Raw genomic sequence first — 14,527 nt, forward strand, 5'->3', positions numbered from 1 at the left:
AGGGTGGTGTTGGCGTGCTGCCTGAGTTTGCTTTTTAAGACAGGACTACTGCCGTGATTGCAAATAGATTTGTGCCAGTGAAAATATTTTTTCCTGAACAATAAACAACAACTGCGCTCATGCTGACAAAGGAATTGCAGCTATATAGCGTTAGAAAAGCTCCGGGCAAGGCGGAGAAAGATTTTCTAAAGTTGGTTTTCACAGAAAAAACGCATAAACCTGAATTATTATAATGCAATTAAATGCAAAGGGGCAAGCGAGCTGGACAAGAATGATGAACATAATCCCTGGAGAAGGGGAAGAAGAGGGACAAAGGACAAACACAAATCTCCCAACACAGCTAAGTGACTGGTGAGCGACCGAAAAAATCCGCCTGGTCCGGGTATCGAACCCGGGACCTCTCCATTACAAGTGGAGCGCTCTACCAACTGAGCTAACCAGGGGTTAGACGTCAGTAGAGCAAACGGGTTTTATCAGCTGCCACCAGTCTCACACCAGCGAGGGTGAAGCTTGCAATTTAATGTTATAATTATAATGCAATTAAATGCAAAGGGGCAAGCGAGCTGGACATGAATGATGAACATAATCCCCTGAGAAGGGGAACAAGAGGGACAAAGGACAAACACAAATCTCCAAACATAGCTAAGTGACTGGTGAGCGACCGAAAAAATCCGCCTGGTCCGGGTATCGAACCCGGGACCTCTCCATTACAAGTGGAGCGCTCTACCAACTGAGCTAACCAGGGGTTAGACGTCAGTAGAGCAAACGGGTTTTAGCAGCTGCCACCAGTCTCACACCACCAAGGGTGAAGCTTGCAATTTAATGTTATAATTATAATGCAATTAAATGCAAAGGGGCAAGCGAGCTGGACAAGAATGATGAACATAATCCCTGGAGAAGGGGAACAAGAGGGACAAAGGATACCGGAGCAGGCGGATTTTTTCGGACGCTCACCAGTCACTTAGCTGTGTTTGGAGATTTATGTTTGTCCTTTGTCCCTCTTGTTCCCCTTCTCCAGGGATTATGTTCATCATTCTTGTCCAGCTCGCTTGCCCCTTTGCATTTAATTGCATTATGATTATAACATTAAATTGCAAGCTTCACCCTTGTTGGTGTGAGACTGGTGGCAGCTGATATAACCCGTTTGCTCTACTGACGTCTAACCCCTGTTAGCTCAGTTGGTAGAGCGCTCCACTTGTAATGGAGAGGTCCCGGGTTCGATACCCGGACAGGGCGGATTTTTTCGGTCGCTCACCAGTCACTTAGCTGTGTTTGGAGATTTGTGTTTGTCCTTTGTCCCTCTTGTTCCCCTTCTCCAGGGATAATGTTCATCATTAAACCTGAATGCTTTGTAGGAATCACTGTTTCTGAGGGTTGCACGCGGCAAGATCAGGTTAGCCGATCCAAACCAAAAAGTATCAGCTGTTCTGATAATCATTTACGTTGCCCGCTACCTATATAAGTTTTTACTTTTATATTTTAAATATTAGATAATGTTGAAATCGGTAGTTGGGATTTTAGGATTTTTGCAGGTCGGCACAGGGCTGCGAATAAAACAGGCTGGAAGAACAGTAACAATTCAAATATGCTCCAGACAAATAAAACATATTTACATGGTAATGAAACTCAATTGGATGAAACGTGGATAATGCCAACAATGAATACATAACTATACTGGTATATTAAGGTTATTCCAATCGTTTATTGTCCGCGGACAAATATTAAAACATGAAGCAGTGATCAGACAAGCGAGAATGAATTATTGTTAGATCATGCCTCTGCCAAGAAGAATATGCCGTGAAGAAAGTGATAATTTCAACCTGGTCTACCCTAAAATGATAATTAGTTATTTTATACAAAACTATTTAGTCGAAAATGCAGATTTTCTTGAGGTAAAGATGGTTAGTTCTGGTTAAATGTTCAGCGTTTCAGGGCCCTCCAAGGTCACTATAAATAAATCGAGCGGTCTTCTTTGCACATACCCAACTTTATAAACGTTTTGAAGTTATCGCTTTATATGAGAGGAGACGGAAAGAAGTGGTGCCAAGTTTCAGTGTCCTTCTAGGAATGTACAACTTTCGTAGGCCTTTAGATGTTGCATAGTCAGTCTGGTTTGTTTAGGTAAGATTGTGACTAATCAACAATTGAACGTATTTATGTTGTCTTACTCCAGATGGAAAAACGTCATTAGTGCTGTAAACACATTTGGATTAACCTTCCTCTAAATAATTATTATAAAAAAAATGTGTTTTTTTAAGCTAATAATTATTCACCTCTCCGTACACCGTCACTATATGTTCAAAGTCCTGTTTAACAACAATTGATTCGAAGAAAAATCTATATCTGAGTAATGTATACAATTATCGAAGTATCACTTGATTCGCGCCGGTATATATTGTACAATTTGGTTCAAAAATACCAAGAAACTGAGAGGCCCAGTGCAGAGCTCTGAAGAACGTCAGAGTAACGGAATATCTGCCAGAACAATGGTCACAAAAAATGGGAACTGATGAGGGTTTCAAAGATACGCTGAAATCTAGTTGACTAGATGTGTGTCCTTGCACATTTTTAATATTTGTACATGAAATTTTTATAAGCAACCTCATCAAATGCCTTCGAAATTCCAATAAAATTTGCGTCGATTTGTTTACTGCTGTTGGTAACAGAGAAGGAATCGTGAACAGTCTCAACTAATTGAGTGCATGTTGAGAAGGTTTTCCAGATTTAATGCTGATGTTGAGTCAAGATATTGCGCTCATCTAGAAATTCTGATAAATTATTATGTGCGTTCGAGAAGTTTGCAGGCAGTCAATGATATTGAAATTGGACTGTAGTTTTCAAGGCACTGTTTTTTTTCCCGTTTTTTAAGTGGTTTTACTATGGCAGTTCTCCAGTCGCCTAGAATGTTAGCGTCACACAGATATTAAAAAAAAAAAACACATAAAAGTATTTCGAGATCCAGTTACTATATGTTAATGAAATCACTAATTGAGGATTTCGTAAGGACGAGGTATATTTTAACATCGAGTTTCAAAACCATGTTCAATATACCCAGTTCACTTATTTTAATATCAACTTAGGTAAGTTTTGCGCGTCAAAACTCTTGTACAGATCGCTGTGGTTTGTGGAACACGCGATGATTATGCGAATTAGCTTTATTTTGTTAATTAGAATACGCATAACAGGGTGCATAGACGAGCGTTTAATATTTTGATCTATATGGTTAAGCGCTGGAAAAGTGCAATCAAATTTCACCACGTGAAAACCATCTTACTTTTCCGCCATCTTGATAAAATAATAAACTGCTGCTATTCCAAACATAATCAAAGTAAACGCTTAATAAAGAAATAATGTATTGTTTATTTCGAAAAAAAAAAAAGAAATTGAGTTTACGTAATGCCGTCTGCTGCGACGGCCTTTTTTTTACTCGTTTTGATTAACTTTATTTTTCCTGGTGACTGACGCGCCTAGCAACACTCTTATGGCGAAGCGAACCAAAAGAAACAAAGGAGGAAATAAAAACTCAGTGGTCCGGATCAAACAGCCTTTGTCAAGACATGCCAGGTTTCCGGTTAGCGAAAGCCACATCTGTGTCCTTTCACGCTGCCTTGACGGGGACTCTGTGTCGACGGGTGATAGAAAGAACCAACAGAAAAATGATCGCAAACCGGACGAATGTGGTGCGGAGAAAGCAGGCGCCTCCCTAAAGCCTGTGCGGGACACCAGCGTCCATCTAACTTTCTAAATTGTTTGACTCGCGGCTTTCACGCCTTTATCAGACTGAGTGAAGAAGGGAACGGTATTGATTTTCTGTCGCCTGCAACATCCTGCCGGTTGACAATAGTTTTCCCTGCTTCCGAACCTAGGGCTCGCTATTGTTTATGGCATCCGTCGTTTCTTTTATTCGTTTTGTTTCTTTATTATTGGGCTGCTATTACGGTTTAGATTCAAAGTTGACTATAAGGAGAGTTAGTGTTTTTTATTCACTGATGTGGGCTGTACTGACATTTGTGCTAAAGGTGTTACGAATGTGAACGGATCGCCCAGCGGCATGTTCTGTTTTCCTATCATTTTTCTCATGCAGATGAAAGGTTGTATGAAAGACTTTAATATTTGTAAAAACTTTTAACCTCGGACAGCCACTCCGGCGTTAAAATTTATCGTTAATTAATACGTTTAACAAAAACACTTACCCCCTCCCCCCCCCCCCCCCAAAAAAAAAACTATAAAAATGATTTGTTTTTGTCTTTGGTTAAGTACAGGCCTTAAAATAAGCTTTCCCCACTCACAAAAGCAAACAAATATTCTGCAATATTTTTACTGCGAGACATATCTTAAGTTAGAAGTGATGTAAAATATGATTTTATTTTGAAACTCACCCCAAAATGGAAGTATGTGTTAGAACAGCTCTTAAGTGAAAAATAGTCTCTCGAAATACAGATTGAGCTTAACGTTGTCTCATTTTTTGCATAAAAATTATCTTCATGACGCACAAGTCTTATCCAGTAAGCTTAAACACAAATTACCTCCAGTTCGTTGCGTCCTTGCTTGATCAATATCTTAAAATAATGAGAATGATTAATTCTTGCTATGTACCGCAATATGCATCCTGTCCATATTGTCACGGATGACAAGTGATGAGGGAACGAAAAACTGAAATAAACTAAGCGTTTAATGGGGGGCGGACTAGTGCCCAAATTAATAAAAAGAAAAGGAAACAGAAGAGAGCAGGAGAGCGTCGCGGGCGTCGATGTCGGCGAAACCGCAGGATCGAGCGCTGGGGCGAGACTGAGTCCGGTTCGCCACGCGGCGCCCCTTATGTACATGCGTGAGCTTCTGGAATAATCGGCGTAGAATGTTTGACGCGCAGAACATTCGGACCACGAACACGCCCAACATGATTCTCGAATCTACCAGAAAACTAAATTGCAGGAATAACAAAAGATGTGGCGCTTCCAGGAATCGAGCCCTGGCTTTTCGCGTGGGAGCCAAGTACGATACCCGTCAGGCCACGCGCGCGCTGCCCACTTGGCCAGCTGCGCGTGCAGCAATATGAACGGGGAGGTAACATTGTAACTTTTAAAATCATCTCAAAATTATACAGCAGCCTGAGTGGATGCCTTAATAGTAATTAATATTTTGTATAATCGGAAACACATATCAAATTTAATTTGAACACTTTAATCCGAAGACTTATTCGATACAGAGTGTTCAATTAAAAGTGAACCAAGACATAAAAATGGTTAGTACACGCTACGCGTGTCGAACCAACACAGTACTGTTCACAATCCTGTTGTGCAAGAATTTATATTTTTGCAATCTTTGAAACTGGCTTACCGACGTAATTAATTTGAATAACTTCTTAAATATTAATGTGTTCGCAAACTGTATAATACTGCTTTGGTATTCCATGTTGAGAAATATAACTTCGAGAACCAAATGTAAGGGCGCAAACGAGCTGGTGTACACTGCACATGGTTGAAAAAAAACCGAGACTGCGGGCAAACGACACAACACTAAAAAGTCTCTAACCCAGCTGAATTTTTATTTTCAAAACCTGGTTATATAGGCTCTTCAAAACAAAATAAAAAAGGGAGAGGGTGAGAACCCCAAAGAATGCCACTTACCACAAACATAACCTCTGACTAAACAACAAGGACAACAGACTCTGCGTCATGCACTTATCTTATCTTTGACCCCTCGTTTCCAGACAGCCAAATACTGGTAACCCAAGCCCAGTAACAGATATACAAAAAGAAAAGAACGACCCATCGTCCCCTCTACCCGAAAATCTACAGACCTAAACCTTGAAGGTCAGAACTTTTCACAGCCTAAAAAAGCGCCGCAGTTCGTTGTTTAACCCAGACGACGGCTTATTAACTGCATTCACGTGACCTAATATTGTTTACGACTCTTTTATCAACCGCTTATGGTCATCTTTTTCCCACAACTCTACAGAAGTTAAATGCCACAACGGTACACAGTTCCTACATTCGACCAGATGTTTTGACACTTCGGAGTACGGGTCTTTTTTCTTTATTCAACGTTTGCGTTCCGCCAACCGCTCATTTATGCACCGTTTAGTTTGCCCAATATATAAAAAAAACCTTTGTTATATTGAGGTGCGCCGCCATGGACTGACGACCGCCGCAAGCTAGCTACCAGGCCATGGCGCTACTCCGGCGGGACCCTCCGATGCAGAAGTATCCTCGACGCCAGGAAGGACAAGTCCAGGACTTCCACCCGGACCGAGTTTCGCCCAGGAAGACCGACGTGTGGAAAACGGCCGATCGACGCCCGTTGTGCTCCCACTGCGGGGAGGCCGACCATATCTACGGCCGTTGCCCCTACCGGCAAATGGGACTGCGCTTGCTCCACCCGAACGACCCACGCCCGAGGTACGGCGAACGCCCTCGCGAGATCGAGGAGTACCACCGACGCTCGCCTATTTCAGCACCGCCTCTCCGCCATGAATCCTGCTCCCCATCGCCACGACGTTCAGTGCCTCCAGCGCCACGACCCTGCCGAGAGAGCCTGTCTCCTCTGCGTCGCCGGGAAAACTAAGTGCGGCAACGCCTGGAGGTGGCGTTGCCGAAGACGACCAAAGTAAAGAGCCTCCAAGAACGCCGGAGCGATCCGACTGTCTCGGCGCCACGCAACGCAACGATGCCCCTGCAACGGTATCCAACAGACTAAACGTCGTCATTGACGGCCACGACGCATCAGCACACGTGGACACCGGAGCAGACTACTTAGTCTCGAGTGGGAGGCACTCCCGTTGCCTTCGAAAAGTCATAACACCGTGGAATGGACCTCAAATACTAACCGGCGGAGGACACCTCATTACACCAGTCGGATGATGCACTGCTCGCGTCGAGATCCACGGTGAGACGTGCCCTGTGAAGCTCGTCGTTCTCCAAGACTCTGCGAGAGATTTTATCCTTATAATGGACTTTCTCTGCGAGCATGGCGCCGTCATCGACCTCGGGGCAAACCAGTTGACGCTGCGAAAGCCTCTTCAGCCACCGGTGGAAACCAACACAACATCAACCGCTATCCGAGTTATTGCCGACCATGTGAGCCTGCCGCAGCGGCCGTGTGTTTTCGTCACCGTCATAACCGATGCAGCCATGCACGGTGAAGCTCTTCTGAAAGGCAGCGTCCAACTGCTCCTTGAAAAAGAAACTGGCGTCGCGAGAGGCGTAAGGAATCTCCAAGAAGGACGTACAGCTGTTCCTGTGACAAAATTTAGAGAGGAGCCGCAGCACCTAACGAAGGGTACCACCGTGGGCTACGTAGAAGAGTTTCAGGCACCAGCCGTGGTCACCTTAATCTCTCAGGAAACCTTGTCGTCACAGTACAAGAGCACGTCGCCGCCGCAGCTCGATATCGACCCCTTGCTCCCAGCTCCTAAGCGCCGGCAGCTGGTTGATATCCTTGCCTATTTGTTAAACAATAGCGAAACATCGCATTATTAACGACGAGGACCTGCTCCCTGTCCACCAGTCGCCGTATCAAGTCTTTTTAAATAAAAGGCAGGTGAAACAAAATCAAGTCCAGAAAGTGCCCGACGACGACATCGTGCAACCCTCAAGAAGTTCGTGGGCGTCCCCAGTCGTCCTTGTAAAGAAGAAAGACCGGATCCTGAGGTTCTACGTGGACTATCGTCGACTGAACGTTGTGACTAAGACGGGCGTCTATCCGCTCCACCGCATCGACGATACGTTAGGCCAACTGCGTCACTCCTGTTATTTTTTGTTGATGGCCCTAAAGAGTGGTTACTGGCAGATAGAAGTCGACGAACATGACCGCGAAAAAACTGCCTTGGTCACTCCCGGCGGACTGTACGAATTCGAAGTGAGGCCGATCGGATTTTGCACAGCACCAGACACCTTCCAGCGTGTCATGGACACCGTGCTGGCAGGTCTGAAATGGCAGAGCTGTCTCGTCTAACTGAACGATGTCGTTGTATTTTCACGGGATTTTGACGGACACCTTAGACGACTTTGGGCCGTGCTTCAAGCCATGAAGACCGCCGGCCTGTCACTCAAGTCACCGAAGTGTCGGTTCGCCTACGGAGAACTAAAGCTCCTTGGCCGCGTCGTGTAGAACCAAAACGTTCTCTCTGACCACAAGAAGACCCGCACATAACTGTATTTACGCTGTCGCCTAACAAAAAGGCCATGAGAAGATTCCTCGGACTCTGTGCCTACTACAAACGGTTTGTTCGGGACTTCGGAAAGTTGTGTGTACCGCTCACGCAACTCACGAAGGACGGCGTAAAGTTTGAATGGACAGAAGAATACCAGCAATCATTCGGTGAGCTCGAACGAAGACTCCAGACGGCCCCGATCCTTGGCCATTTCGGCCAGTTCGCTGAATGAGTGATCCACACGGACGCCAGTAACACCGCACTTGGCGATGTACTTGTCCAAATGCAAGACGGGGCAGAGCGAGTCATCGCATACGGAAGTCGGACGCTGTCTAAGTCGGAGAACTACTCAACGACTCCAAAGGAGTCCCTTGCTGTCGTCTGGGCAATAACAAAGTTCCGCCCATATTTATATAGAAGTCCATTTCGCGTCGTCACGCGAAATGGACGAAATGGACCATATTTATATAGAAGTCCATTTCGCGTGACAACGCGTCGTCACGCGTCGTCACGCGAAAGGACCCCTCCGGACGTCTCGCCCGCTGGAGCTTACAACTGCCGGAGTTCAACGTGACCGTGGTGTACAAGTCCGGCCGGAACCACAATGACGCTGACTGCCTGTCAAGAGCCCCCGTCGAGGCCGGTCCTGTCTGCATCGAAGGCGACGACGATGAATGTTTTCCTGCGCTCTGGATGTCAGCGGCATGGCAGCACTCGAGCAAGACGACCCTGACCTACGAGCGCTCATCGAACACCTAGAGGGACAAGCAAGTAAAGTTCCCCGTGCATTCTTGCGAATCTTGCTTACCTCCTCCATACGGCAAGGAGTGCTGTACAAAGGGAACTTCGTCAAGAACTGCACAGCATGGCTGTTGGTTATTCCTTCTAGCATGCGACAAGAAATCTTCCAACGATGTCATTACGACCCAACGGCTGGGCACCTTGGCTACAGCGGACGCTCGTCAGGATCCGAGAAAGGTACTACTGGCCGAGGCTACCAAAGAGCGTTCACCTCTACACTCGATCATTCCACAAGTGTCAGCGGCGCAAGAAACCGCCGACGAAGCTGTCAAGACTTCTGCATTCAATTTCTCCCCCGTCCTCGCCGTTCCACGAGCTTGGAATGGATTTACTTGGCCTTTTCCCGCCGTCAACTTCGGTAAACCGCTGGATAATCGTCACCACCGATTATCTCTCACGGTACGCCGAGACGAAAGCCCTTCCCTCAGGTACGGCTGTTGAAGTCGCCAAGTGTTTCATCGAGTTCATTTCATTTCGCACGGCGCCGCTGAAGTCCTCATCATCGACCGTGGATCTTCGTTCACGGCCAAGCTGACGCAAGTGATCCTTCGTCTCAGTGGCACCGGCCATTGTCGAACCACTGCGCACCATCCGCAGACAAATGGACTAACAGAACGGCTGAACTATACTATCGCCGATATGATCTCCGTAGAGCACAACACTTGGGAGGAGGTGTTACCCTACGTCACGCTTGCTTACAGCACGCCAGTACAAGTGACCATGGGAGTAATACCGTTTCAGCTGGTGCATGGCAGAAAAGTAACGACCATGCTCGACGCGATGCTACTACACAAACCGGCTGACGATGGGAGTCCCGACGTCCAGGTAGTTGCCAAACGAGTCGAGGAAGTTCGCCAGCTCGCCCGACTGCGAATTCAAGATCAACAACGTACCGACGCTACGCAGTAAAACCTTCGGCGGATCGACGTTCGCTTCAAGCCCGGAGACCGTATGTAAGTTTGGACCCCGATACAACGACGCGGTCTAAGCGAGAAACTCCTAGAGCGCTACTTTGGACCCTGCAATGTGCTTCGTCGACTTGGACATCTGAACTGCGAGGTGATGCCCGACTGAACAAGAACATCATCACGCCGCCCAACACAACCTGAAGTCGTTTGGTCGTACGGCTGAAGCCGTACTACGCTCGATAGGACTGTGGACATTATGTGTTTCAAAAGACTCTTTAGTTTGCCGTTCTTTTTTTTTATTTGTTTTGATTTGTGTTGCATCGTGGCGATGCACATTTTAATGGGGCGGGGGGGGGGGGGGGTAGAAATGCCGCGCGCTCAGCTGGCCAAGTAGGCAGCGCGGCCGTGGACTAACGGTTATCGTGCTTGCATCCCACGCAAAGAGCCATGATTCGATCCCTGGGAATTACTCGTGTTTTATTTACTCCTTCAGTTTAATAATAATAATAATAATAGGAGTTTATTTCCAACAAAGTACAGGTTGGAGGGCGGCTTGGAAAAAAAGCTGTTAGCACAGCTTGACTGGTCCCAAGCCCCCACGACATCCGTAGCGGCAGAACAGCGAAGAAAAAGGATTGAAAAAAAAAAAATCAACATTTTTACACGGAAGAAGATTTTCTGGTGAATTTGAGAACGTTGTTATTTATTCTAGATCCAAATGTTCTACGTGTCGAACCTTCTACGCCGATTATTCCAGAAGCCCGTGGCGTACATGGGGCTTCGCGTGGCGAGCCAAAGTCAGTGTCGCCCAAGGGCTCGATCCTGCTGTTTCGCCAACATCGACGCCTGCGACGCTTGCCTTTCTCTACTTTTGTTTTGGGCACAAGTTTGCCCCATCAAACGTTTAGTTTCTTCAGTTTTTCGCCGCCTCATCATTTGTCATTCGTGACGGGGACTGGGTGAGGACTAGCACTCTCGCGAACACTTGTAAAATCCGAAGTTTTTCATTGAACATCTAAATTTGACTGCTTTGGCAAACTTTAGAATTTTCGACAAAAGTATAGAAAGCACGCCTTTCTAAGAGTGTTTGTTTATGTTTAAATAAAAAACTTATTTTTAGAGCAGTAATTACTATTGAGAGCATAATATAATATAAGCAAATAAAGTAAAGTTTTTTTTTATTTCTTTAATCATTAATGTGAAAGAAATGCGCCCGATAAGTATTCCACCTCTCATTTGTGAGGTGGCGTTCCTCATGTTACGTTCTTGTGCATGTGACCAGTGATCGAACGTGTGTAAAATTTTACTTTAGGCTATCAAAAATTCAAACATCGTAGAAGTCGAACCTCTGGAGCTTTGCAGATTCTGTATGATAAATGCTGCATTTTATTTGCTTGTAAATTTTTGTGTGCCAGATCTATTTCATGGTTTATTTTTTGTGGAATATCTTAAGGGGCAGGATTTCGTCATCTACGCTTTCTCTATTCTTTTGCTTCCTCTCAACGACTATATAGCAAAGTCTCTAAAACTGAAAAAAAACCGAGCTAAAAATTGAGCAGGTTTTCCACCAAACGGGAAGATTTTCGGCTATGATATCAATGGACGGGTTTAAGAGCAAAAAAAAAAAAAAAACAGAACGTATCTGAATGGGTAGCCGAAATTCATCGGTGTTCTATTTTTCATCTGGCGAAGATAACCAAAATAGTGCAGACGACGACCTCCTCATTTCGCTCTATGGTCTTCACCAGTTCATAAGAATTGTTTGAGGGAGACAAAACTATTCTTGAAACTTCCCATCGCTAGGGTTTCATATTATCCCGGAGTTGTGCACCCGGCTGTCGTTCCAAAAGAAGGCATGGCCGGACGCTTTGCGTACTGACCAAGACAAAGTAGCCACGAAGCAGGCGAAGCTCGTGCCTCTGCAGCTCACGCTCCCTTGGGGTGGGGATTTATTCGAATACTGCGATCACCGAAGGATATATATTTTTTCGGGAAGGACTGAAAATTCGCAGGGTCGATGCCTTTCTCGAAAATAGTGTTGAAAAAAAAAATTATTGGAAGCGACGAGCTAAAAACATTAGTTCACACTGTCCAAATGTGCGATATCTTGAATATGTTTTATTAATTTTGAGGTTAGATGATATATTGCACTTAGCAATCTGAAACCAAACCGCGGAGCACTAAAAATGATAGATGCATTTGGGTCAAACAATTATAATGTTCCACGCAAGATGCACATTTTTTTCAATAAAGACGACAGCAAATAGCGGGTACATATAAAATAATGGAAAAACGATTACCACTGAAATATTTTAACCGGGCAGCGTTTTATGTTATCGATGAGCTTTTCGTGACAAAACCCGAACTACGCGTCGTCAGCCTCTCTGCGCTTCCCTCTCTTTAATTGCATAATTGCCAGTTTCTGGCAAAGAACGAGTCACGTCCGTGTATTTAGGAGTGGCGTGCAATGTTAGATCACGAGAGGAATGTACAAAACAAAATTTAAAAGAAAACGATACTGACTAGGAGACAAAGTCTGCCAAATCGATTATTACGTGGCTTTGAGCACAGCAGGACTGCGTCCTTGTATGAGCGAGCGATCTACATGGCCGCGTGTTGCCATAGGGTGTTGTGAGTTCGAATCCCACCGGAAAAAAAAAAAAAAAAAAAAAAAAAAAACTCTCCTCGGCAGAAGTACAGCAACGTTATTTCTACATTTTGTAGTTTGAGGTTTCTCCACTGCAAAGGGAGGGCACCTGTAATCTCCTGTGGTCGCTGACCATAGCGTGGGCGTGCGTCGCTCAGGTGGAAGCCGTGGAGCACTATTTCCCGGTAGGCGCAACGGCGGTAGATGTGGTCGGCTTCCCCGCAGTCAAAGCACAACTGGTGTCGATCGGCCGTCGTCCACACGTCGGTCTTTTGATCCGACTTGTTCTGGGCGGACGGCGCTGGACGTTCACGTCGGGGAGGCGGCATATACGGATGCGGGGCTGGTGGTGCTCGTTAGACCATTGCGGCGTAGCTTATAGGGGTACTTCAACGAAATTTGAAATATATCCGTCGTGTTCAAAAATAGGTTGAATATGAGCCACAATATCCGTAAATGAAATCACACGTTTGTATTTTGAGCCTGGTGGCTGTATTTTTTGTTATAAACGGCCCACTCTACCAAGCGCTCGGAGGAGGCCCTGCTTAGAGCACGGGGACATCCGACGCAGTCATGACGTAGGTTGTCTCGGGAGGAGCAAAGCTACGGCGAGGCTGACGTCGAGGGGACGGCCTGGTCGTTCCAGCCACCGAATTGGCTGCTCTTGTACGAATTTCGAGTGACGGGTAAATCTTCTATAATCTTGTATGGGGACAATAGCTATTTCTGGAACACACAAAAGGGATTCTCACGAAGACGGAAGTTCCTCCTTCCCCTCTTCTCTCGTCCTGGCCGGAGGCGAGACACTCACCGTCATTAGCTGTCAAGGTTCCTAGACGGGCATTACAAACGAGGCGTTAGCGACATCCACTAGGCGCTCTTTGCTAATCATCTATTCGTTTTAAAATTCATTTTCGTTACATTTTAACAAGATATTGGTATGTTCGATGTGAGACTGCTCCTTTGAACACATATATACCAAAAAATGAGCGCCGAAATTTCGCTGTAGTATCCCTTTAAGGTATCTTATGGCTGAAGCTACATACATATATTTAGCTTATGTCAAAGTTCTTACCAGTTACGTTTTTACAGCAATTTGAAATCGAAGCAGCATTGCTTCAACGCAGCACGTTTGCAGTTTTCTAAATAATCACCACAAAAAGCTTAGTTCTTTTTGTTCAATAATTCACAATTTCATTTAGAAGTCTAGGCATATTAGTAATGTAAATAAAAAATCGAAATGTGACCAAAAAAGCGGTAAAATTTGTGAAAACATTAAATTAAATGTTTATGAATTCCGCTAGGTAACGGTTTAAAGTGTTGTTCCATAAAAATGAGTTCTTCTTTATCGAAGTGCAGTTCCGTTCGTAATAGGACTTGAGCTTCTATACATATATATTTTGGAAATCCGTAGCCATGTTTGGCCGAATTCAAGTGAAACCATAACATATTTTTTTTGGAAACTGTTACCGCTCTATTTCAAAAGCAATTGTAAAAGTAATTTCAAAAACATGACAAAAAAATAAGGTACGCGTTGATCTTTTTTATAATGTCCACTTTGTTTTTTGTGCCTAAAATATAAATATTGAAAGTAAAGTTTTCACCCTAACACCAAATATATGAACCCAAATCACTAGCACTCGTATAAAAACACTCGCTTACCTGCACTCTAGCGAGCATCCCTAACGAAACCACGTAAACGTAGAGGCACCAACTGTCCGCCTTCAATATTCGCTTAAGTCAATCCTCACTCCAAAACAATAAAAAAAAACAAAGACAACAAAATGCTATTCGGCGTATGACTATTTTTTTACTTTGAAAAATAAACAAAAATCATACGCAGAAATCTTGGAACAAACTTCTGGAAAACTACTTAGTCTACTTTATACCCAACCGTTTGTTTTAAATTGTTCCCAAACTTTTTAGGCCTGCTGGTTAGATTACTTTCCCTGAACTTCCGTTTCCGGTTTGCTATTACGCACTTCCGTTTCCGCTCAGAAATGCGACTTTGAAAGCGAA

At 44.7% G+C, this 14,527-nt stretch overlaps 1 non-coding gene across 1 annotated transcript; it reads left to right on the forward strand.

Moving 5' to 3' along the window:
• The first annotated feature begins 1,163 nt into the window (after window positions 1–1,163).
• Trnat-ugu lies at window positions 1,164–1,236 on the forward strand. Its single transcript has one exon. It is a non-coding gene; the product is annotated as a tRNA-Thr (tRNA).
• Window positions 1,237–14,527: the final 13,291 nt, after the last annotated feature.

This window comes from Ixodes scapularis, unplaced genomic scaffold (assembly GCF_016920785.2).
Source record: "Ixodes scapularis isolate PalLabHiFi unplaced genomic scaffold, ASM1692078v2 PGA_scaffold7__128_contigs__length_106722199, whole genome shotgun sequence".
Taxonomy (NCBI): Eukaryota; Metazoa; Arthropoda; class Arachnida; order Ixodida; family Ixodidae; genus Ixodes; species Ixodes scapularis.